Genomic DNA, 22,953 nt, shown 5'->3' with positions numbered 1-22,953 from the left:
TTGTTTAATTTTTTGTTGTTATAGATACCAGTTAAGGCATTTTTCTTCAGTTTTAATTTGGTAGAATTTTGAGATGATTTTAAAATTTTACTTTATTGTGATGAATTATTGTAATTGGTTTTAAAATATTTACTGATTTATTGTTTGTCTTTTGGTCTCAAGTATTCAGAATTGAATTAAAGACTAATCATAATCTTTAGGTTGTGACATGCTCTCATCATTCATAAGTGAAGTGAAGTCACTCAGTCGTGTCTGACTCTTTGCGACCCCGTGGACTGTAGCCCACCAGGCTCCTCTGTCCATGGGATTCTCCAGGCAAGAATACTGGAGTGGGTTGCCATTTCCTTCTCATCATTCATAGCTGTGTTTAATTATGTTAATATAATTAAAACTAACAAACCCAGCAACCAATTCAAGAATCAGAACATTAACAAAAATCAAAACTTACCTATGTGCATCTTCCTGGTCTCATTCTTTGATTATTATCCACTCGTTACTCCTCCCCTTTCCAGAGCTAAGCACTATTGGAAGTTTTATATTTTTTTATCCATTTGCTTTGCTTTTGTTCGGTTTTAGTAAGTTATATTTTGGAAAATTTTGTTTTAATGTTTAGTTCTTATACAGTTCTTCATGGTCCCTTACTCTTTAATGATATTTTAATCCTTTCCTATTTAAAATGTACTCAATTTATATGTTTAATTTAGCTATCTAATGTATTTATGGACCAGATTATACATCTGTAGTTTCTTCTGGTTTTTGCTTAATAATGCCTTGCAAATAAGTGTCACTTGGATCTTCATCATTTGAGAATTATTTGAAACTTTAACTAAGTTGGATTTCTAGTTAAGAGAATTTGTATTTCCTTTTTCCTGGGTCAGGGGCATTACCTAATACTATAAGCTGTTTTTAGATGTTTGAACCACCTTGGTAGTATGAAATTGGAGGGCAAAGTCATGTGAGGATTACTGTTGGTCACGAATCGTCAGGTGATATTTTTTTGTTCCCCATCACCAGTGCCAAATTTAGAGGCAGACTGGTTCCTTTGCAGTTGCCAGCTGTGTTGTGTGTGTATGTGTAGCACTGCAAGCTTGCAAACTTATTTCTGGTACAATGACGATAGTTTTATTGGGTCACAGGAGGGCATATCACCCTTTAGACTTTCCATCTCTGGCTGACCTTGGGTTGTGTGATCTATTGCAAACACCCAAAGGCTGTGAAATCTCAAGTCCAAGTCTACCTATTTCATCAAATGTCCCAAGAGGAAACCTGAATAAAGCAGTCTTAACCACTTGGTTTCCCCTTTCAGTTAGTTTCATTTACTGGATATTTCTTACTTTCCAGTTTTATGTACCCAAAAAAGCTACTTTTATGTACATAAAACTTCTATTCTTTTTATGTACAGTTTTTAGTTGCTTTCAATGGAGGGATTTTTATATTGTAAAGGACAGAGACATGTACAAATTAAGTAATAAACTCAGTAATTGGAAAACCAGGGGATTTTTCTTGGAGGCTAATTTCAGGAAGTCTGTTAGGTCTGGCTGGAATGGTAACACAGGCCTGATTTTCCCCATAGTCTTTTGATTTTCCTTTCTGTTGCAATACAAAACTACCTCACACTTTCAGTGTCCAGCACTAACCAACTGACTCAGTGTCTCCATCTATCACTTCAAATTCTTGAGACAGAAGATAAACTTGTCTTCACTTCACCTATAGATGGTAATATGGTAGTATACTATTTAAGGAAAATATGCTGCAATGGTTAGATCAATGGTTCTGTATGCAGAAGCAGCTAGACTGGCTGGATTTGAAGCTCAGCTCCAAATCTTTCTAGCCTTGTCATCCTAGGAAACTTTCTTCATGACTCTGTGACAGTTTCTTTATCAGGAAATGAGAATGATGATAATAGTCCCTACCTCATAGTTATGATGAGGGTCAAATGAGCATATAAAGAATAAAAAGCAAGAGTAGTGCCTTGGATATAGTGGCTACTCAATAAGTATTAGTTATTTCTTTCCTGTCCTCACTTGATGTAAGCCCTGGTCTAATTGGCTGTGGCCTGGGGTTAGGATCATGTGGTACCTAGGTATGTTCTAACTAGTAGGTCTACCTAGGTGTGTTCCTTCATCATCATTGAGAAGCAGGTTGAAAGAAAGAAAGGCAATAGCAAATTTGCCTAATATAGATTGGTGAAATAGAAAAAAACAATTTGTCAGTTTGGGAAAAACGTTTTTAATATTGTTTCTTTTATATAAAAATATAGTTGAATAGTGGGGCTTCTCAGATGGCACTAGTGGTAAAGAACCTGCCTACCAGTGCTGGAGACAAAAAGGACAAGGGTTCAATCCCTGGGTCAAGAATATCCCTTGGAGGAGGGCATGGCAACCCACTCCAGTATTCTTGCCTGGAGAATCCCATGGACAGAGGAGCCTGGCGGGCTACAGTCCATAGGATTGTGAAGAGTCAGACATGACTGAAGCAACTTAGCATGAATGCAAGCATACTTGAATAGTAGAATTGTTACCTAAAAAGGTAGATTAAAAAAAAATACATTGAGCTATATTATATAGCCTCTTATACCTGAAAATTTTCCTATAGCAATTAATCATATACTTATTTCATTTATTTATTTACTTTTTGCTTCACTAGGTCTTTGTTACTGTGCATGGGCCTTTTCTAGTTGAGGTGAGCTGGGCCTACTCTGTTTCAGCGCACAGGCTTCTCACTGCTGTGGCCTCTTGTGGAGCACAGGCTTAGGCACATGGGCCTCAGTAGTTGCAGCACAGGAGCTCATTATTGTGACTCGAGTGTCCTAGAGTGAGTGGGCTCCAGTAGTTGGGGCACATGGGCTTAGTTGCCCCACAGCATGTGGGATCCTTCCAGACTACAGATTGAACCCGTGTCCGATGCATTGGCAGACAGGTTCTTATCCGTGTACCACCAGAGAAGTCCAGTCATATACTTGTTGACAATCTGTTATATATGAAACACTATTATATAGGAGAGCAAAAATGAGGTAAAACAGAATATGTTAGTGGCTGTAATTGCAGATTATAGCAGTAGAATCATAAACATTTTATAGAAGAAAGTTTTATTCTTTGACTAAATAATTCTAGGAAATCCTAAAACATTTCAAGGAATCATTTTCTCTGTCTTTTTAAATGCCTGAGGTTGTTTTTGGTTTTTGACTTTTTTTCTTTCTGGTGGTTTTGTTTGTTTTTTAAGACATAAACACATGACATAAAAGTAAAGGTCTGGACTTAGCCTAATTCCCCACAAATTAGTACATGCAGTTATGTTCTGAGCTATTTCTAAGCCCTTGGTAACCTAAAAATGAGTATGTGATGTGTGAAAGTCACTCAGTCATGTCCGACTCTTTGCGACCCCATGGACAATATAGTCCATGGAATTCTCCGGGCCAGAATACTGGAGTGGGTAGCCTTTCCCTTCTCCAGGGAATCTTCCCAACCCAGGGATCGAACCCAGGTCTCCCGCATTGCAGGCGGATTCTTTACCAGCTGAGCCACAAGGGTAAATAAAAACTAACCATGATTTCATTTGTATGGTCTTTTACGACTGATCCACCCCATTTTTTCACTGATTCATGTCATCAATTCGGTGAGGTGGGTCAGTCGATAATCCTCTCCATTTTACAGATGAATGCAACTGAGGGATTTTCAGTGACTCACAGTCACATAACAGATACACAGGAAAGAGAGCTGTTAATCAAATATAGGATTCCTGAATACAAGTTCCAGATTCTTCCAACAGCTTGCCAGTAACCAGTGTGGTCACAGAAATGGATATATTGCTCTCAGTGTGTTAGAGAATTCTCCTGAATTCAAGAGTTTTGCCTCTGGATTCAGGCTCACAGCTGATGACAACTTGGTTAGATTGAGAAGCCAAGAAAGCAAGTCTGATAAAAGCAAAAGGGATATAAATTTTAACCAGGAGAACTTTAATTCCTTTGCTACTGAGTCAAATATATTTAAACTTTCCATCTGAATATATGCTATGTGGGAGTTCAATGTGTACCAACAAGAGACAACACTTACAAATATTGTTTAATATTGGGTTTTTTTTCTAGTCTGGAGAACATGGAAAGGAGTGCTTGAAAGTTCTTGACCTTTACATGCAGAATGTATAAATTAATTCATGTTATTACTTCAGTTTCACAGCTGGTTTCCTTGTAAATAAAACTTTCCCCTCATTAGAAAGTAAGCCAATCTTGAACTTCCGCATGGGTCTCAATCACTTACATCTTGCTGTGCTGCATACATCAACCTGGAGCCCAAGAGAATTTATGCACAATTGATGATCTTAGCTAGAAAGAATTTCCCATGGCTTTATGTCACAACTTCAATGATGAAAACATTGATTTTTTTTTTTATGTTTCATTAGAAATACATTCCTTTAGAAGTACATAAAATTTGTAGGCCACTGTTTAGATTTCAGGGTGAAAGTGAAGTAAAAGTCGTTCAGTCATGTCCAACTCTTTGCAACACCATGAATTATACAATCCATGGAATTCTCCAAGCCAGAATACTGGAGTGGATAGCATTTCCCCTTCTCCAGGGGATCTTCCCAACCCAGGGGTCGAATCTAGGTCTTCCGCATTGCAGGCGGATTCTTCACCAGCTGAGCCACAAGGGAATTCCAAGAATACTGGAGTGGGTAGCCTATCCCTTCTCCAGGGGATCTTCCCAACCCAGGGATCGAACCCAGGTCTCCTGCATTGCAGGTGGATTCTTTACCAACTGAACTATCAGGGAAGCCCTGAGCTATAAAGTGAAAATCCATTTCTTCTATAAACTATGTTATCATGCAGTTAGCTATGTATGTGTATCATGTGTATCTATCTTTTGGTTTTTATTTATTTATTTTATGTCATTAATGTTTGTCATTTTTTTATGATGTTTGTCATTAATTTTACTGGAGAGAAACTTTAGTTTCCTGAAGAAATTTCTTACCTTAAAGTAAAAAACTGTTTTTGCCCACAAACCTTCAGAGGAAGTTATAATTAAATATAGGTACTTCCTTTGGATAAATTTGTCATGTTTACCCAGTTCCCACTTTTATTAATACATTTTTATACCTTTAGACAATCTTCCTCCCTGCCTTGGTTTCTTTCCCAGGCTTTACTTTTTCTGTCACTTAACACTGATTATGTCTAAAACCTCTGCTTCTGTCTTGCCTTGCTCATAATTTCAGTGACAAGCTGGTGGTTTCTGGTCTACAAGTCTTGCCCTAACTGACCTCTTATTGCAGTCCTGCATAGCTATTGCCTGTATGGTGTCCTTCCATTCACACTGGGCAGATATTGCAGACCCATTAATAGCCACCCAATCTTCCACACTGGGAACACCAAGATCATTCGGGACATTTCTTACCATCTAGTACAACCAATTTTTATCAAACCCTTAAGACTGGAGCTATATCCTTGATTTCAACATTTTTTTCCCATTCCTGATGCTGCTACTTTACATATGTTTATAATTTCCCACTTAAATTACACTGCAGTTCTCTATGCTGTTTTGTTAATTATCCATATTGCTATCAAAGGAATTTTACTGAAAAACAAATCTAATCATACCTTTTCTCATGCTTCCAAACCTATATTGAACTCCCTTTACTGTTGTTATCCTCAACTTTCCTTGCTTTCCTTTTGCTCTCAAGCACCAGCATCATATGTTATCAGTTTCTATTCCTGCCCCTTCTGATCATGTATCCAGTGATCAGGGCCATCATGAGCTAGAACAGGAATCATGCCTCTGAACATTCTACTCTTTATATCTGAATTGACTTCTTAAACCTTCTCTGAACTGTGTGTTTCATGACTCAGTTCAATTCTCATTTCCTCTATGAAATCATGCCAGTCCCATATGAAGCATGCATTGCTTTCATAAGAACTTAATCTACCCCTGTCGTAACTTTTAGCACATTTGACTGTAAATGTCTACTTATATGTCTATCTCCTCCACTAAGTAGTAAGGAAAAAAATCATTTCTGTGTGTGTGTGTGTGTGTGTGTATGTTTTAACCCACATCAGGGACTGAACCTGTGTCTCCTGCATTGGCAGGCTGATTCTTCACTGCTTATAGCCACCAGGAAAGTCCCCTTTCATTTCTTATACACCACTGATCCTCCAACAGAATGATGGCTTCCTGTGGTGGTCTCTTTCCTTGATGGGATACCTTTCCTCTTAGGGAAGCTCGTAGTCCTTGCTTGGCGCTCAACATTAAGTGGCATATATTGGTTAACTAGTGAAACACTCAAACTGAGCAGATTTTCTGCCTTTCATAGATTAAAATATAATATTGAAGAGTATTTTGACATAGTTGGAAGACATACTTCAGAAACACTGTTTACTAGTGTTATTAAAATTGGCACCTCACAAACCTTTTTGAAATTGTTTCCTTACCTGCAAAAACCTGGTGGTGAAACCTCTCTTAGCAGAATTGCTACATAATGAGTGAAACACACATTGAAATTTCTCGGCTCAGACTGGGGTGCTCCAGATAAGTCAGCTCCTTTCTCCCAATTGATGGCTGTGGACTAAACAGTGAAAATGATTCTTACTAGCATAGGATCAGATAGTACTATGAGAAAACCTAACAGTGACTTTGTGACCTCAAGTTTTGAAAGTTATTATGTTGATGGAATATACATGCGTTTAATCTTCAATAATTTTTTCACAATAACTGTTTCATAATAAACTTGTAAATTTAGACTTGTACCTTTCCAGGTGCTGAACATTAAGCTAATTCTGTCATAAAAGGATTAAATAATTAAAGTCAGTGGTTTCTTGGTATCCATGGGGGAAGGCCTTGAGTTTCCTTTTTGTCAAGTCACATAAAAACGTAAAATATAATACATTTGTTTCGAGGACAAGTAGCTGGAAGACTTGACTGTATGTTTACTGTATGCTTTTTAAACAGGAGATATTTATAGCTATGTATTAATTACTTAGGTAGTCAGCTTACTTTTGATTAAAATCCAAACTTAGAAATTTTAAATTTAGACTAGTTTTAAGGTTGAGGGTGAGGTAGAGATTGATGGAAATGTGTTTTCCTGCTGCATCAGTTTGGATTCCTGAAGAGTTTGACATACTACAAGGCTATTTCTTCACCAGTTATTAGGAATTGGATTTATTTTCTTCCTGAGTTTAGGCTTATAGCTCAGGCAAAGACATAAGCTCTTCTGCTGCTAGAATAGGCCTTTGGGAAGAAAATACATCCCATTCTGAGCTTTTGTTTGTAGCAAAATGTCAAGTCAGTTACCTACTGAACACAAACCTCAAGAATTCTGGGAAATCAAACCTGAAATAGATGGAGACAGAGGCTTCCCTTGTGGCTCAGTGGTAAAGAATCTGCCTGCTAGTGCAAGGAGATACTGATCCCTGATCCGGGAAGATCCCACGTGCTGCGAAACAACTAAGCCCGTGCACCACGACTATTGAGCCTTTGCTCTAGAGCCCGCAAGCTGCAACTACTGAGCCCATGGGCTGCAACTTTTGACTGCAACTATTGATGCTGGCATGCCCTAGAGCCTGTGCTCTGCTACAGGAGAAACCACCACAATGTCTCATGCAGATAAGCACACACACACACACACACACACACTCATTTAACCTCCTTAGGATCATGAATCAGATTTCCTTTATATATATATATATATATATATATATATATATATATATATATATCTCCACAAAAACCTCTGTGTAGTAGAGTGCTTTGAGCCTAGGCACCAGATCAAAGAGTAGCTCCCGCTCACTACAACTGAAAAAAAGCTTGTGCAGCAATGAAGACCCAGCACAACCAAAAAATAAATAAATAAATAGATGGTGACATCTGCCAGGAGAAGAAAATTGGTATCGGATTTAACAAGGCCTAGTAATGCAGTTATATTAAGATTCAGATAATCAACAGGAAATATTATGGTTCATGCTGTATTATTAATATTATTGTATATAAATTCCTCGCTAATTCATTTCAAACATACATTAAGTACTTTACTCAAAGCACTCTACTACATAGAGGTTTTTCTGGAGATATATATACAAGTAAAGAAAATCTGATTCATGATAGTAAGGAGGTTAAATGAGTGTGTGTGTGTGTGTGTTTGCATGTTTATATGTGTGTGTGTGCGTGTGGGTTGGTGGGGGAGGTTGGGTCAGGGATAGGGAGAATTAAAAAAAAATGATTATAGTGGAATATAAGTACAAAGAAAGATACACAAGAAAGAGAAACAGATCTGAGAAGGGAGGAGTCGCATGTTGATGGGAAGGTAGCTTTGCATCTGAGCCTTAGAGGTAAATGAGTTGAGTGAAAGATACACTAGCAGAGAGAAGACTGAGGCCTAAGTACATAGGCCAGGGAAGAGAAGGTTGAATTAATTCGCCTCCGTTGTAGTTTATATGGATTGGAGTAAAATTCGAGTGTGCGTGCTATTTCTCAGTCATGTCTGACTCTTTGCGACCCCATGGACTGTAGCCCACCAGGCTCCTCTGTCCAGAGGATTCTCTGGGCAGGAATACTAGAGTGGGATGCCATGCCCTCCTCCAGGGGAATCTTCCCAACCCAGGGATGGAACCCATGTCTCAGGCATCAGCAGGGATTCTTTACCACCAGCACCACCTGGGAAGCCCTGGGAATAAAACAGATTGAAGCTAAATGTTAGAATTTGGTATTATTTCACTATTAGAGATGTTAGATTTAACAGAGTGTGCATTTAAATTTGTAACTTAAAGTAGAAAAGGGAGGGAATCCTGTTTCCAACCCTGATTTTCTTTAGATTCTTTAAACTGATCTAGGTTTCTTGGTCTCAATATTATTGATATTTTGGACTGGGTAATTCCTTTTTTGGGGATGTTTAGAGGCAGCCCTGGCCTTAACCCAGGTCTAGGATTAGAGGGAGGCAAGGGAGGCAGGTAGGCCATGGTGTTTAAGGAGGCAATCACTCTTGGGGTCATGTGAACTTTAATCTTGAGTGTGGATAACCCTAAGAGTGAGTAAGTGCCTCCTTAAATTTGGAGCTCTGGGAACCTCCCATGCCTGTCACAGTCCTGGCACTGCCTCTGTCCACTGGAAGCCAGTAGCTCCCTCCCAGCTGTGACAGCCAAATAAGGCTCCACATATTGCCAGACATCCTCGGGGAAACAAAACCACCCAGGTTAAGAACCACTGCAGTTTTACTGGAATAACAGCATATTTCTTTTTCATTTGTAAAATGGCAAGAGGAGCAGCCAGCAGTGTGATGGAATTCAACTGAAAGGTAGCAACTAAATACAGATGGAATTTGGGCTGAGACACACTTGGGGAGTAAGATTTGAAGAGAGAGCTGTGGGAAGAGGCTGCTGTGATTAATGGGCTGATAGGCATTGGCATTAGGAATGAGACAAGGGTTTGTATGAAAGTTACCTAAAGGTGAAGGATCCATCCTGCTGTTAATAATCTACCTGACTTCTAGGCCTCGGCTGCACTGAAGAATAATAACTTTGCTGTCAGTCTTGGGGTCGATATGATGAGACTTCCAACTATGTTTTCCTGGTCCTTGTACAAATGCTCAAAAAAAAAAAAATCTACAGCGTGCTTGTACTTTATTTTCTTTTTATAAAACTAGGCTGTCTTCTTGGTTAATACATCACTGTGCTTATATTTGCTATGATCAGTTCTACCCTGCCCTTCTCTATTCTATTTTCTTGGGCTCTGGGGAAGCTGTGACACTTGGGGATGTGCAGTTTGTGCAGTGTGGTTACTAAGGTTACAGATACTTAGACCCTAGCAGACTACTAACCTTATCAGTTAGTATGAGATCACAAAGGCATGTCATATTATATGTGTTTTCATGGTAAAGGTTAGATACAAGTGATATGGCTAATTAATGTTTAGCAATGGGGTTTGAAGCCTAAAATTCCAGGGTCCTCATATTCAATCATATTCAAGCATATAGCTCCATATACTTTTGTGACACTTACCACAAAATTTGCTCTGTGATAATAAATTAAACGAGTGTTAGAGCTCACTCATATGTGCCAGGCAGTGTCCTGTGTGTTTTATTTGCATTTATTGTTCCAGTAACCTTAGGTGGTGGTTCATATTATTATCTCCATTTCATGGATGTGGAAAATAAACTTAGCCAGTTTCTTTAATTTGCCCACAGTCACAGGGTTAGGATCACTTGATTCCAGATCTGCCAGCTCTTGAGTGCATGTTCTTAACTGTTACTTCAGGGCTGCATATAAATGACCTTGTAGGTTGTACAGGGCACAACTCCAGGTATCCCAATATACACTGTACACATTACAAGTGCTTCAAGAGTGTCTTGGTAGGTACACACACAGAGTGAATTTTAGTGCTTTGAAGTATTATTTCCTTTAAAATTTTTATTGAATGGTATACAATGAGGGATGGGAATATGAGGAGTGATTCCCTTCCTTCCTCCCTCCTTCCATCTTTTCCTTCCTTCCTTCCTCCTTGTGAGGACAAGCCTAAATGTAAATTCATTTGAGGAAAGGATGGGATTCAGCTGAAAGATTGTTCCTTACCTATTGTGATTTCCCAAATTCTAGTGTAGCTGATGCTCTTCAGGAATGAAACTACCTCTTTAGAACTCTCCTTCAGCTAGTGTTAGTGAAAATTGTATAATACCACCCGAGTTCCCTATCTGAGGCCTGAGGCTAGAATATTCTCTCACTGTTATTTATTATTGTCATGGAGCCATTAGCTTTTGCCATTAGAAGCTATACTTATACTAAAGGTGTTACAGCTGGATGTATGTGCTCCAAATTCTCATTATAGGCTGCTGACCTCTCCCTATAAATCTCATCTTGGAGTTATCAGCTTTCTACTTGTTGGCTCTAATTGGAAAGTTCTCTGCTGTATCCAGGTACAAAATGTACTATCAGAGCTTGAATTTCTGCCCCTTATTAACATTGCCTTTGTGACTTATTTCCTCAATTCTCCTTCCACTGGCAATCCAGCTGAAACAAATTCCTCGGTTTTATATACAAAGTGAGCTTGTGGTAGAACACATTACAAATCATACAGTGCAATAAACGAGAGCACAGTCTAATACTTTTACCATTAGAGAATATTAAAATGTCCTTTACTTTACTAATTAATTACTTGCACACCACTTTTTCACTTAATACTCTAGAAATAAATTCCTGCATTTTTCATCAGTTTGAAACTCATTTTACAGTTGAAAATCCAAGTGTCAGATATACAATAGAAAATTCCATGAAGAGTTTGTGAGGAGTTGTGTTATAATTTCCTGAAACATACTACACTTCAGATGGTGTCTAATGTTATGGATATGGAAACTAAAGACTGTGTAATCCAGAAATGGCAAAGGGAATGTTTGTGACTTGATTCATCTTTCCATCAGAAATAAATATTTCCCTGAGCAAATAATTTAGAATTTCCAGATATTTAAGCTGGTGAATTTCTCAGTGATATATCATTATATCCTTTTTTTGAGATAGGAAGTATATATACCAAACTTAGAAACTTCTGAACTTTCAAACATTCCTGTTCTAGGATCTTTATATACGATAATAATGGCATACCTGAAATCAGTGTTACTCAGAAAGATTTGGCCTAAGTTCATACTTTATATCTTCAGTTTCAGTTCAGTTTAGTTGCTCAGTTGTGTCCGACTCTCTGCGACCCCATAGACTGCAGCATGCCAGGCCTCCCTGTCCATCACCAACTCTCGGAGTCTACCCAAACTCATGTCCATTGAGTCAGTGAGGCCATCGAACCATCCCATCCTCTGTTGGCCCCTTCTCCGTCTGCCCTCAATCTTTCCCAGCATCAGGGTCTTTTCAAATGAGTCAGTTCTTTGCATCAGGTGGCCAAAGTATTGGAGTTTCAGCTTCAACATCAGTATATATTTAAATTTCTAAACAATTACTTCACAAATTTCAACCAAAAAGTACTTACTTTGAAACAATTGTGTAGAGTATGCTGAATGTGAGTTTTGTTTTCTTAGGTTTTATTTTTTTCTGTTAAAAATTGATTAAGCAATTTTTTAATAAATGAAGCTCAAGCTTCATGAGGCCATGAGGTAAAATGATCAAAACTGTACAATTTATAAATTAAGACCTATGTAGAATTATATTATTTCCAAGAAATTAAACAAGAATACTTCCTTTTTCCTTAAATGAACTTATTTTCCCTAGCATTAATATTGAGAAACAAAGAGGAAAAACTTTAATTTAGAAAATCTTCATTATTGAAATATGAGGGAGAGGGTGGGGAGATTTGGGAGAATGGCATTGAAACAGGCATAATATCATGTATGAAACAAGTCGCCAGTCCAGGTTCTATGCACGATACTGGATGCTTGGGGCTGGTGCACTGGGACGACCCAGAGGTATGGTATGGGGAGGGAGGAGGGAAGAGGGTTCAGGATGGGGAACACATGTATATCTGTGGTGGATTCATTTCGATATTTGGCAAAACTAATACAATATTGTAAAGTTTAAAAATAAAATAAAAAAAAAGAAATATGAGGTTTATCATTTTCTTTTTGCTAATATATGGAACAAAATTTTTCCAGGCCTCTTCTGATTAAGTTACTCTACAGAATATTTAGACTACGTGCATCTCTTATATTTGGTGACAAAATATGTATACAATAAAGGAATTTATTGCAGGATATTGTTACTTTGGGGCTTCCTTGGTGGCTCAGGTGGTAAAGAATCTGCTTGGAATGCAGGAGACCCGGGTTTGATCCCTGGGTCAGGAAGATCCCCTGGAGAAGTGACTGGCTACCCACTCCTGTATTCTTGCCTAGAGAATTCCATGGACAGAGGATCCTGACCAGGTCCATGGGGTCGCAACGAGTTGGACATGATTAAGTGACTAACACTTTTTTTTTTCACTGTTACTTTCAGCATTATAGGGGTGCTCAGGAGATTCAGCTGAAGATACAATAGGAAAGTTAAAAGATAAACTGAGACATGTCAAAATTCTTAGGAATTTGAGCAAAAAAACTATTGGAATTAGCACCAAACCGGAAGTGGTTAAGACGGCTCCACCAAAAGGTACTTGGGGAGAAACTTTTATAGAGAAAAAGCAGAAGCAAAGTAAGGAAATTATCACCTGCTTACAGCTCAAGCCTAGTTGGCAGTTTCTGATGGGTTGTCTTTGGTGTTTTAATTTTATACCTGTGAGGCACAGGCTTAGATTTTGGTGTGTTTACATAGGCCTCCATAGCATATTGACTTCTACAGTCTAATGGTGTCCCTGCTTAATTAACTTAACAGATAGTACCCACTTTGGATATGTATTATATTATGAATTTGATTACATGGATTTAAGAGAGATTTCAGCTTCGTGTAGCACCAGACACACTAGGTTAATCCAAATATTACTCCTTGAGCGCATAGACTTGATACATTGTTTTTCAGAGAATATGTAGATTATGAGAAAATAATTCCTGATTTCAAAGAACTTAGAAAATTTTGTTCCTATTTCCAAAATGGGTCTGTACAAGTACCCCTGACCTCTTTGCTCATTACTTTATACAGAAAATGGAGACCATGGTTAGGAATAGTCAGCTTCAACCTTTTGAGTATTAAAGAAACAACTATGACCAAGCCATACCACTCAACTGTAAATCTATTAATAGTCTTTTCTGGTTTAGTATTAATAGAAAGGTTATCTTTATTTCAACCTTAGTTTGCCCTTAGTAAAAGAAGCAGTTCCCATTCTGCTGTTTTTGTAGCACATTGGAAGACAAAGGAAGAAATGTGTCACAGAAATTGTTTAAAATGCATAAATTTAGGATACCATAAAATGTTAATCTGTGATCTGTAGAACCCTGCATAAATATCTCGTGCTCAAAGGACATTAACAGAATGCATTTGGGAACAAGAGGATTTTTTTCCACAAATACTTTGAATACAATGATAATCTGGTATTTTATACTGACTAGTCATTTCTTCCTCTTTGCTTTCCTGCTCTTTTATCATTCTCTTTCTCCATTTCCTCCTTTTTCTGTCTTAGCATTCCCCTATAAATAGAAATAGTCACTGCCTTTTTTTAAAGGTGCCATTATTTTCCAATCTTGTGATTCGTATTTTATAGGAACTACGATTCTAGACAGAGGAAGAATTTTTTAATAAGTAATAGTTAAAAAAACTTTTCTTTATCTGTTATCTATCATCATCTATCTATCTATTTATTGGCTGCAGTGGGTCTTTGTTCCTGCGTGCCAACTTTCTCAGGTTGCGGTCAGCAGGGGCTACACTCTAGTTGTGGTGTGCAGGCTTTTCATTGTGGTGGCTTCTCTTGTGTGGTAGAAAACAGGAGTGTGGGTTCAGGAGTTGTTGCCCAGAGGCATGTGTACTAGCCCCCAACCAAAGACTGAGCCTGTGTACCCTGCATTGGCAGGCAGAGTCTTATCCACTGGACCACCAGAGAAGTCCCTGGAGGAAAATTTTTTTTAAATATATGTAAAGTTTTAAATAATACTCTCTCTATTAACCCAATTCCATTGGGTTAATAATTTTTTAAAATATATTATTCATAATACTATGTGTTATCAAGTGCCAAGCTGTCTGCAAGTAGTATAGTATTTTATTATTTCAATGACCTATAAGATATTTCCATTTTGGAAAAGAAGAAAATTTGACTTTAAGAAAGTTAACTAAATTTTCCAAATTCACATAGCTTGTTAGTGATTAGCCCAAGAAAAGACAGATCCTGACTCTTAATTCTTAAAACATTCTATAAATGATTCTTGGATGTCTTAGAATTAAACACTACTAAATATTTTTTCAGTACATCAAATATAAATATTAAAACCTCTTCCGTGATAGTCTTTTATAAAAAGAGTTTATAGGTTTCTAAAATGTAGACTAGAATCTCTCTTAGCTGTGTTTGCTTATAATTAACATAGGAAACATAGTATTAAGTACTTGTATGAGTATGAGATTATAACAACAGCAAAGCTATTTTCATGTGTTCAGATTTCTATAGCTTTTCTATTAACATGTGAGTTGCATTATTATACCTTAGTTGTTGACATTATCTGAATGAACATAATTCTTTTTTCAGCTTGAAATACTGATATTGTATTTCTTAATTCAATGCAGTTTTTATTAATATCTATCATTGGGAAGTATCAACTGAATAAGACACACCTGACCAAATTTTATAATCCTTTTGGCTCACGGGCTTTGACTTTGAAGCCTTTAAAAACACGCTGATTTTGTTTTCCAAAGATTCTTTAGCAATTCTAAGACAGTCCAGGAGTCCAGAGCTACTTTTTCATAATGCTCTTGCAGTTCTTACCATTTTTCTTTGATCTTATCATTTCTTATCCTGGAAATTAGTTTTTAGTTTGTTCTCTTAGTTTTTGTTTGCTGCAGTATATTGTTGTGCCCCTGTCTTATTCCTCTTCTTATAATGTTCTTACAGATATTATTGTCTATACGCAATAAAACAAACACAAAGACAACCTAAAACTACAACACAAACTCTTTATGATAGGATGTTGAAACCATGCTGTATAGCCAAAGTGATGTAGGAAAAGACAGTTGCCGACAAAGAATGGCAGTCATTGTCATTGGCTCATTCTCATCAGGGGCTCACAATTCATATCCCTACTTAGAGCATCATCAACAGATGCTAACCCATTTTTCAGCCTTATGCCAAATTTAAATGCTGATAAGGAAACTCAAGTGGCTCAAGTGGTAAGAATCTGCCTGCCAGTGCAGGAGCCCGCAAGAGACACAGGTTCGAACCCTGGGTTGGAAAGATCCACTAGAGGAGGAAGGGGCAACCCACTTCTGTATTCTTCCCTGGACAGAGGAGCCTGGTGGGCTATAGTCAATGGGGTTGCAAAGAGTCAGACATGACTGAGCATACAAGCATGTGTATAGAAACTCAGAAATACCACTAGAAACAAAAGAGGCATTAGATTTACAAAATGTGTAAGCAGACCACAAGGAAATTTGTGATTTTTAATATTTTTTAATATATGGTATTATATTTTTTAATATTTTAAATATTTTTAAATTTTTTTTAATATTTGACTTTTGGAAGAGTGGATTTCATGATTGCAATTGATACATTCTATTTAAATTTTGGTGAATGTCTCTGTCATTTGAAATAATACTGCATATTAACTTGAACTTTGCACTCTGCAGAAAAAGAAATCTTAGAATTTCATTTTTGGGGTACTTCCCTGGTAGTACAATCACCAAGACGCCATGCTCCCAATGCAGGGGATCTGGGTTCAATCCCTGGTCAGGGAACGAGATCCCACATGCCTCAGCTGAGTTGGCATGCTGCAACTAAAGATCCCTATGCTGAAACTAAGACCTGGTGCAGTCAAGTTAAAAAAAAATAAGTCTTGAGAATTTCATTTTTCCAAACACTGAGATTGTTCCTTTCATTTGCTACGAGAAATTAAATAACTGAAATTCTGAAAATAACATAGTGCTTTCTCTGAAATACTCTTGGGTTCTAACTACCCAAAAAACATGAGGATCCGTGCCACCACTGGCTACTAAAACCACTTATCATGCCAACTGTTTGCCATTGTGTAGGATTTATTTCAATGATTGTTTTTTCTTTTTTACAATTTGACTGACAGATACAATGAAAGTCATTGGCAGCCTCTATCAGACACAAGTGCTGCCATGTATTTAACAACTGAAAATACCCACCTTTCATCTTGGCAACCTAATAAAGAGCCTCATGTTCTAAGTGTCTTCTCAAAAAACATTTTTTTTTAAAGAATATTTTGATGCTTAAACATAGTCTCCTCAGAAATCTTTAAATTAATGTTGTGCAGGTTTTTTTTGTGAGGACCTGTGTGTATGAAAAATGATTTACATGGGCAAATTGAGAAGTCTAAAATGATTCTATTTCAACAAAACATTCAGGGCAACATTTGTACAGAAATATTTTTAGTAATATCTATACACACACATATCTAAATATGTGTGTGCAGTTGATTCTTGAATAATAGGTGTTTGAACTGGTCTAGTCCACTTATAGAGGGATTTTTTTCAATAAATACATACTACAGCACTACACAATCTATGATTGGTTGACTCTTTGGATACGGAATCTCCAATAGAGAGGAACTTGGGATACGGAGGCTGATAGGTTATACTGGGATTTTCAGTCACACAAAGGATCAGTGTACCTAACCCCTCTGCATTGTTTAAAGGTGGGTTGGTATACATACATTTTACTTGAAACAATCTTGTATAAACTCATTAAGCTTTTTCTCTGCCTTTAAATTGGAACTGTGGTTGCCAGAATATGTTATACCTTGAAATAGCAAATCCAAAATACTAAGTAAATCTGTATACTGTACCTAACTTTTCCATTGCAGAGGCCTTCCCTCTAATCACATTAGCTAAAGGAATCATTTCTCCCAACCCCATTCCTATGATAGTTAAAAAAAAATTGCTTCATACAAAGCAATCCTTTTAATTTGTCTGCTTGTATCCCCTACTAGGGCAGAAACATTGTGTGTTGATTTGCTGCCAAACTCTCCTGAGTCTAGTCTTCTACATAATATGCATTCATGTGTTATTCATTCATTCAAAAATATTTCTTAGAACTTACTTGGCTTGAGATGGGGAAGTCCCTGCCCTAATGGGATGCAAAACTTGTATTAAAAAGGAATATTTTTGATAGTTCCAGATTTATTCTATAGCTGGGCAACAGTTTCTAGGGCTCATATTATATAGATGTGAGAACAGAGATAAAGTTAGTCTCCCCCCCCACCCTGAATGTTCCTTTTACGACTTTTCTACTTTTATCCCAGTGAGTCATTTTAGCATGGGTGCTTTTGATGTGGGGAGTCATTGAACATTATCGGTTATTGCTGGTCCTTACTTTGTCCATTTGTGAGAAGAGGGAGCCAATTCCAGTGCTTTTCTACAACTTAAGGCTTAATAAACCACTATCGATTGTGCCTTCCAATGTGTGTCAGCTTCTCTTTATAGAGAGCCTTTCTGGCCTTTTCCTAGATGGCACTAATAAAGGCAGTTTGGAGTTTTGTTTGGTGGGAAGATCTGCACCAATGCTGATAGTTCACCATTTTGGAGTATCAGTAGTCTCTCCAGGTGACCTGAAGTACTGAATAGAATCTAACCAAACAGATGTTCCCTATTATTACTTTAAATGGTGTAAAGGAAAGAAGTTTGAATTTACAGATCTTTTAAATTGTAACCGTAAGTTAACTTAAACACAGTCTAATATACAGCCTTTCCTGTGGACTTTAGTGCTGCAATCATACTTTATGAGTTGATCTTACAAGAGTTACAAAATAAATTTGCTGTCTTAGTGTTTCCTGTATGACTACACTGTCATTTGTTTCTGTGCTTCATACCACCTCTTGGACATGGAATGCCCTTCCTTTTGCCTTTTTTTTAGTTCGCTGATTCCTTTTTATCCTTTAAGAAACATTGCTTTCTCTAGGATTCTGTCTATGTGCTTACTTACCTGAAACTGTTTAGTTACCATAAAGCCACACATCTTGTTATTTCTGTGTTTTCATAAAGCCAGGAGCATAGTATTTCCCTTATCACAATTTTCATAATTATTTGTTTCTAGTTTTGCATCCCCTATTTAGTCTGTGAGCTCTTTGATACTAGAGACTCTATTGTGCTCTGTTTTATAACAGTCTAACCCAGCATAGTGTCTACCATGTAGATTAGTGTCTACCATGTAGATTGCTGAAGATCTTTTGGGTGGCTATAACAAGATATTACAGACTGTGAAGCTTGTAAACAACAGAATTTTGTCTTTTACAGTTCTGGAGGCTGGAAGTCTGAGATCAGGGTGCAACATGGTCAGATGAGGGCCCTCTTTCAGACTGCTGATTCCTTGTATCCTCACATATTGAGGGGGTGAGTTAGTTTTCTGGAGTCCCTTTTATAAGGACCTTAATCCCATTCCTGGGGCTTCCCAGGTGGCACAGTTGGTAAAGAATACGCCTGCCAACGCAGGAGATGGAAGGGATGCAGGTTCGAACCCTGGGTCGGGAAGATCCCCTGGAGTAGAAAATGGCAACCCACTCCAGTATTTTTGCCTGGAAAATTCGATGGACAGAGGAGCCTGTTGGGCTATAGTCCACGGGTCACAAAGAGTCGGACACAACTGGAGCATGCAGGCACATACGAATCCCATCCCTAATCACCTCCCAAAGACCCTATCTCCTAATACTATCATCTTATATGTTAGTTCTTCAACATAGAATAAATCATAGATCTATCATAGACGAGAATAGATCATGCTCAGTATATGCTCATAAAGGGATGACTAAAAATTAAAGATTAAATTGGGTCCAATTCTTTGTGCAGAGATTAGAGCCTTGAAGAGAGTATAGTCCAAAAGAGAGAATACAGAATACTTTTTCCACTGTGATAATGGTTGAAGTTATGAAATACAGGGACAATACAGGGACAATAATGAAATGAGAGTTGCTTAGGGAAGAGTATTCAATCTAGGTGAGAGACTTGAACTGATGAATTCAAATTGTTGTTATGAAGACCAATAGAGAAGGATTCTTGAGTGATTGTGAAGAATTTGTAAGGAGTGTACAGAGTAAAGAATGATGAAATTTAATTGAAAATAACTTGTTTAAAATTGGAAAAATAGACACGAAAGTGTTGGAAAATTCATTTTATTATTGTAAATTATCGATGAGTTATTACTGCTAGCATATGCTCAAACTAGATTTCTGTTGTCAATTTTTAAAAGCCCTTAGATAATTTAGATTTATATAATTCACTTAAAAAGCTATATTAATATTAAATATTAATAAGTGATAATACCCACCACATTAAGACTTTGCTCCATGCCATGAGTGTGCTTCATATTTTTGAAGGCATTATCTTTAATATTTAATCCACTGCAATTGTTCACATTTTACAGATGAGTAAACAGAAGGTTAGAGAGCTCATTTCACTTGTCTTTGATCACACAATTTATGAAATGCCATATCTGACATTAAATTCATTCCATTAAAATTTTTTTCATTTGTTTTATTCTTCCATTCTTTTTTTTTTTGACTGTGCCAGGTCTTAGTTGTGGGGTCTTCATTACAGCACACAAGGTCTAGTTCCCATACCAGGGACTGAACCTGGGCCTCATGCAGTGTGAGTGTGGGGATCTTAACCACTAGACTACCAGGGAAGTCCCAAATCCATTCCATTTGAGTTGAAAATTTGTGCTTTGTTGCACTATACTGTAATATATCCCAATGAGTGCCTGAAGTATGTATACATTTTCAGCATGAGTTTAAAATGTCAAGCATAAATGTATATAATTCAGTTATCTCTTATGTGATCACTCATTCATTCATTGATTCATCAAACATTCATTGACCCTCTAGGCACTGAGCAAAAAGTACTGTGTATACAACATGCTCAATGCCCTTTTGAAATTTATAGTGGAAGAGAAAGGCATTTAGAAATATAAATAACTATGTAATAACAATTTTGATAAATGCTATGAAGAAAAATACAGTGCCTTTTGTTAAGTAGATTACAGAGCAGGATTCACATGAACCTACTTTCCTGTGGGCAAATGTAATTAGATTTACAATATAGCTTACTGTAACCCAAGAAGATGCTTAAAATAGCTCTAGATAAGTGGTACCACAGCAGTGTAATCAAGCCGAACAGTCTGAAAACACTGATGTTCCAGCAGCCTTTCCACAGCACAAAAGGAATTTTGGTGAATTGAAGAAAACTGCGATGGTATACCTAACAGGTTTTGAAACTTTACCAAATTTCACATGTGTATTTCAACTTTAGAAGATGACTTTGGAGCTATGTCTGCAATGACCTACATCTGTTCACAAAAAATAATAAATATCCAAGAAGTTGACTATTGCACTGCCCTTTAGAAAGCAGTATCTATCCTGCTGCAACTCCAAGCATGTGGGAGATTTTGAAATAGAAATACTAGGAAGCTATTTGTTAAGTTTGAATATTTGGCTTCATATATTACTAACATTTGGCATAAAATCTAAATAGCAGTAAACTAGGGAAATTTATATCTTTTAGCAACTAATAAAGCTGAATGTCCAAAATAAACAACCAAAAATATTTTTAAAAGGCAAGCAAATCAAAGCAAAAAAAAAGAAAAAAAAATGTGAAACTTAACCAGATGTTAGTAACAACTTAGGTCCTGGCTTTATTGCAATTCAAAGGCTCAGTTCAGTTCAGCCGCTCAGTCGTGTCTGACTCTTTGTGACCCCATGAATTACAGCATGCCAGGCCTCCCTGTCCATCACCAACTCCTGGAGTTCACTCAAACTCATGTCCATCGAGTCAGTGATGCCATCCAGCCATCTCATCCTCTGCCATCCCCTTCTTCTCCTGCCCCCAATGCCTCCCAGCATCAGGGTCTTTTCCAATGAGTCAACTCTTCGTGTGAGGTGGCCAAAGTACTGGAGTTTCAGCTTTAGCTGAATGAACACCCAGGACGGATCTCCTTTAGGATGGACTGGTTGGATCTCCTTGCAGTCCAAGGGACTCTCGAGAGTCTTCTCCAACACCACAGTTCAAAAGCATCAATTCTTCAGCGCTCAGCTTTCTACACAGTCCAACTCTCACATCCATACATGACCACAGGAAAAACCATAGCCTTGACTAGACGGAACTTTGTTGGCAAAGTAATGTCTCTGCTTTTGAATATGCTACCTAGGTTGATCATAACTTTCCTTCCAACGAGTAAGTGACTTTTAATATCATGGCTGCAGTCACCATCTGCGTGATTTTGGAGCCCCAAAAAATAAAGTCTGACACTGTTTCCACTGTTTCCCCATCTATTTCCCATGAAGTGATGGTACCAGATGCCATGATCTTCGTTTTCTGAATGTTGAGCTTTAAGCCAACTTTTTCACTCTCCTCTTTCACTTTTATCAAGAGGCTTTTGAGTTCCTCTTCACTTTCTGCCATAAGGGTGGTGTCATCTCCATATATGAGGTTATTGATATTTCTCCAGGCTATCTTGATTCCAGCTTGTGCTTCTTCCAGCCCAGGGTTTCTCATGATGTACTCTGCATAGAAGTGAAATAAGCAGGGTGACAATATACAGCCTTGACATACTCCTTTTCCTATTTGGAACCAGTCTGTTGTTCCATGTCCAGTTCTAACTGTTGCTTCCTGACCTGCATATAAGTTTCTCAAGAGGAAGGTCAGGTGGTCTGGTATACCCATCTTTTTCAGAATTTTCCACAATTTATTGTTATCCACCCAGTCAAAGTTTTTGGCATAGTCAATAAAGCAGATAAATAAAGTTTTTCTGGAACTCCCTTGCTTTTTCAATGATCCAGTGGATGTTGGCAATTTGATCTCTGGTTCCTCTGACTTTTCTAAAACCAGCTTGAACATCTGGAAGTTCACGGTTCACGTACTGCTGAAGCCTGGCTTGGAGAATTCTGGGCATTATTTTACTAGCATGTGAGATGAGTGCAATTGTGCAGAGGTTTGAGCATTCTTTGGCACTGCCTTTCACTGCCTTACTTCTTCTCTTGAAGCCCTGGTGGCTCAGACGGTAAAGTGTCTGTCTACAATGAGGGAGACTGGGGTTCGATCCCTGGGTCAAGAAGATCCCCTGGAGACAGAAATGACAATCCACTCCAGGACTCTTGTCTGGAAAATCCCATGGACAGAGGAGCCTGGTAGGCTACAGTCCACAGGGTCGCAAAGAGTCGGACACGACTGAGGGACTTCACTTTCACTTTCTTTGGGATTGGAATCAAACCTGACCTTTTCCAGTCCTATGGCCACTGCTGAGTTTTCCAAATTTGCTGGCATATTGAGCGCAGCACTTTCACAGCATCATCTTTCAGGATTTGAAATAGCTCCACTGGGATTCCATCACCTCCACTAGCTTTGTTCGTGGTGATGCTTTCTAAGGCCCACTTGACTTCACATTCCAGGATGTTTGGCTCTAGGTGAGT

The 22,953-nt window shown here is 37.8% G+C and overlaps 1 protein-coding gene across 8 annotated transcripts in view; it reads left to right on the top strand.

Moving 5' to 3' along the window:
* Positions 1-22,953, top strand: part of SLC16A7 (solute carrier family 16 member 7) — a 204,432-nt gene that overhangs the window by 29,260 nt on the left and 152,219 nt on the right. The window contains exon 1 of one of the 8 annotated variants that reach the window (XM_061416644.1): positions 9,123-9,273. The exons of 5 other annotated variants lie outside the window; for them this stretch is intronic. The gene's annotated coding sequence lies outside the window, so the exon portion shown is untranslated. Of the gene's footprint in view, positions 1-9,122; positions 9,274-18,795; positions 18,887-22,953 lie in introns of those variants that run through there. 2 more of the 8 variants (XM_061416640.1, XM_061416635.1) reach the window with 2 other exon arrangements.

This window comes from Bos javanicus, chromosome 5, assembly GCF_032452875.1.
Source record: "Bos javanicus breed banteng chromosome 5, ARS-OSU_banteng_1.0, whole genome shotgun sequence".
Lineage (NCBI taxonomy): Eukaryota > Metazoa > Chordata > Mammalia > Artiodactyla > Bovidae > Bos > Bos javanicus.
This window is presented reverse-complemented; position numbering and strand designations above follow the sequence as displayed.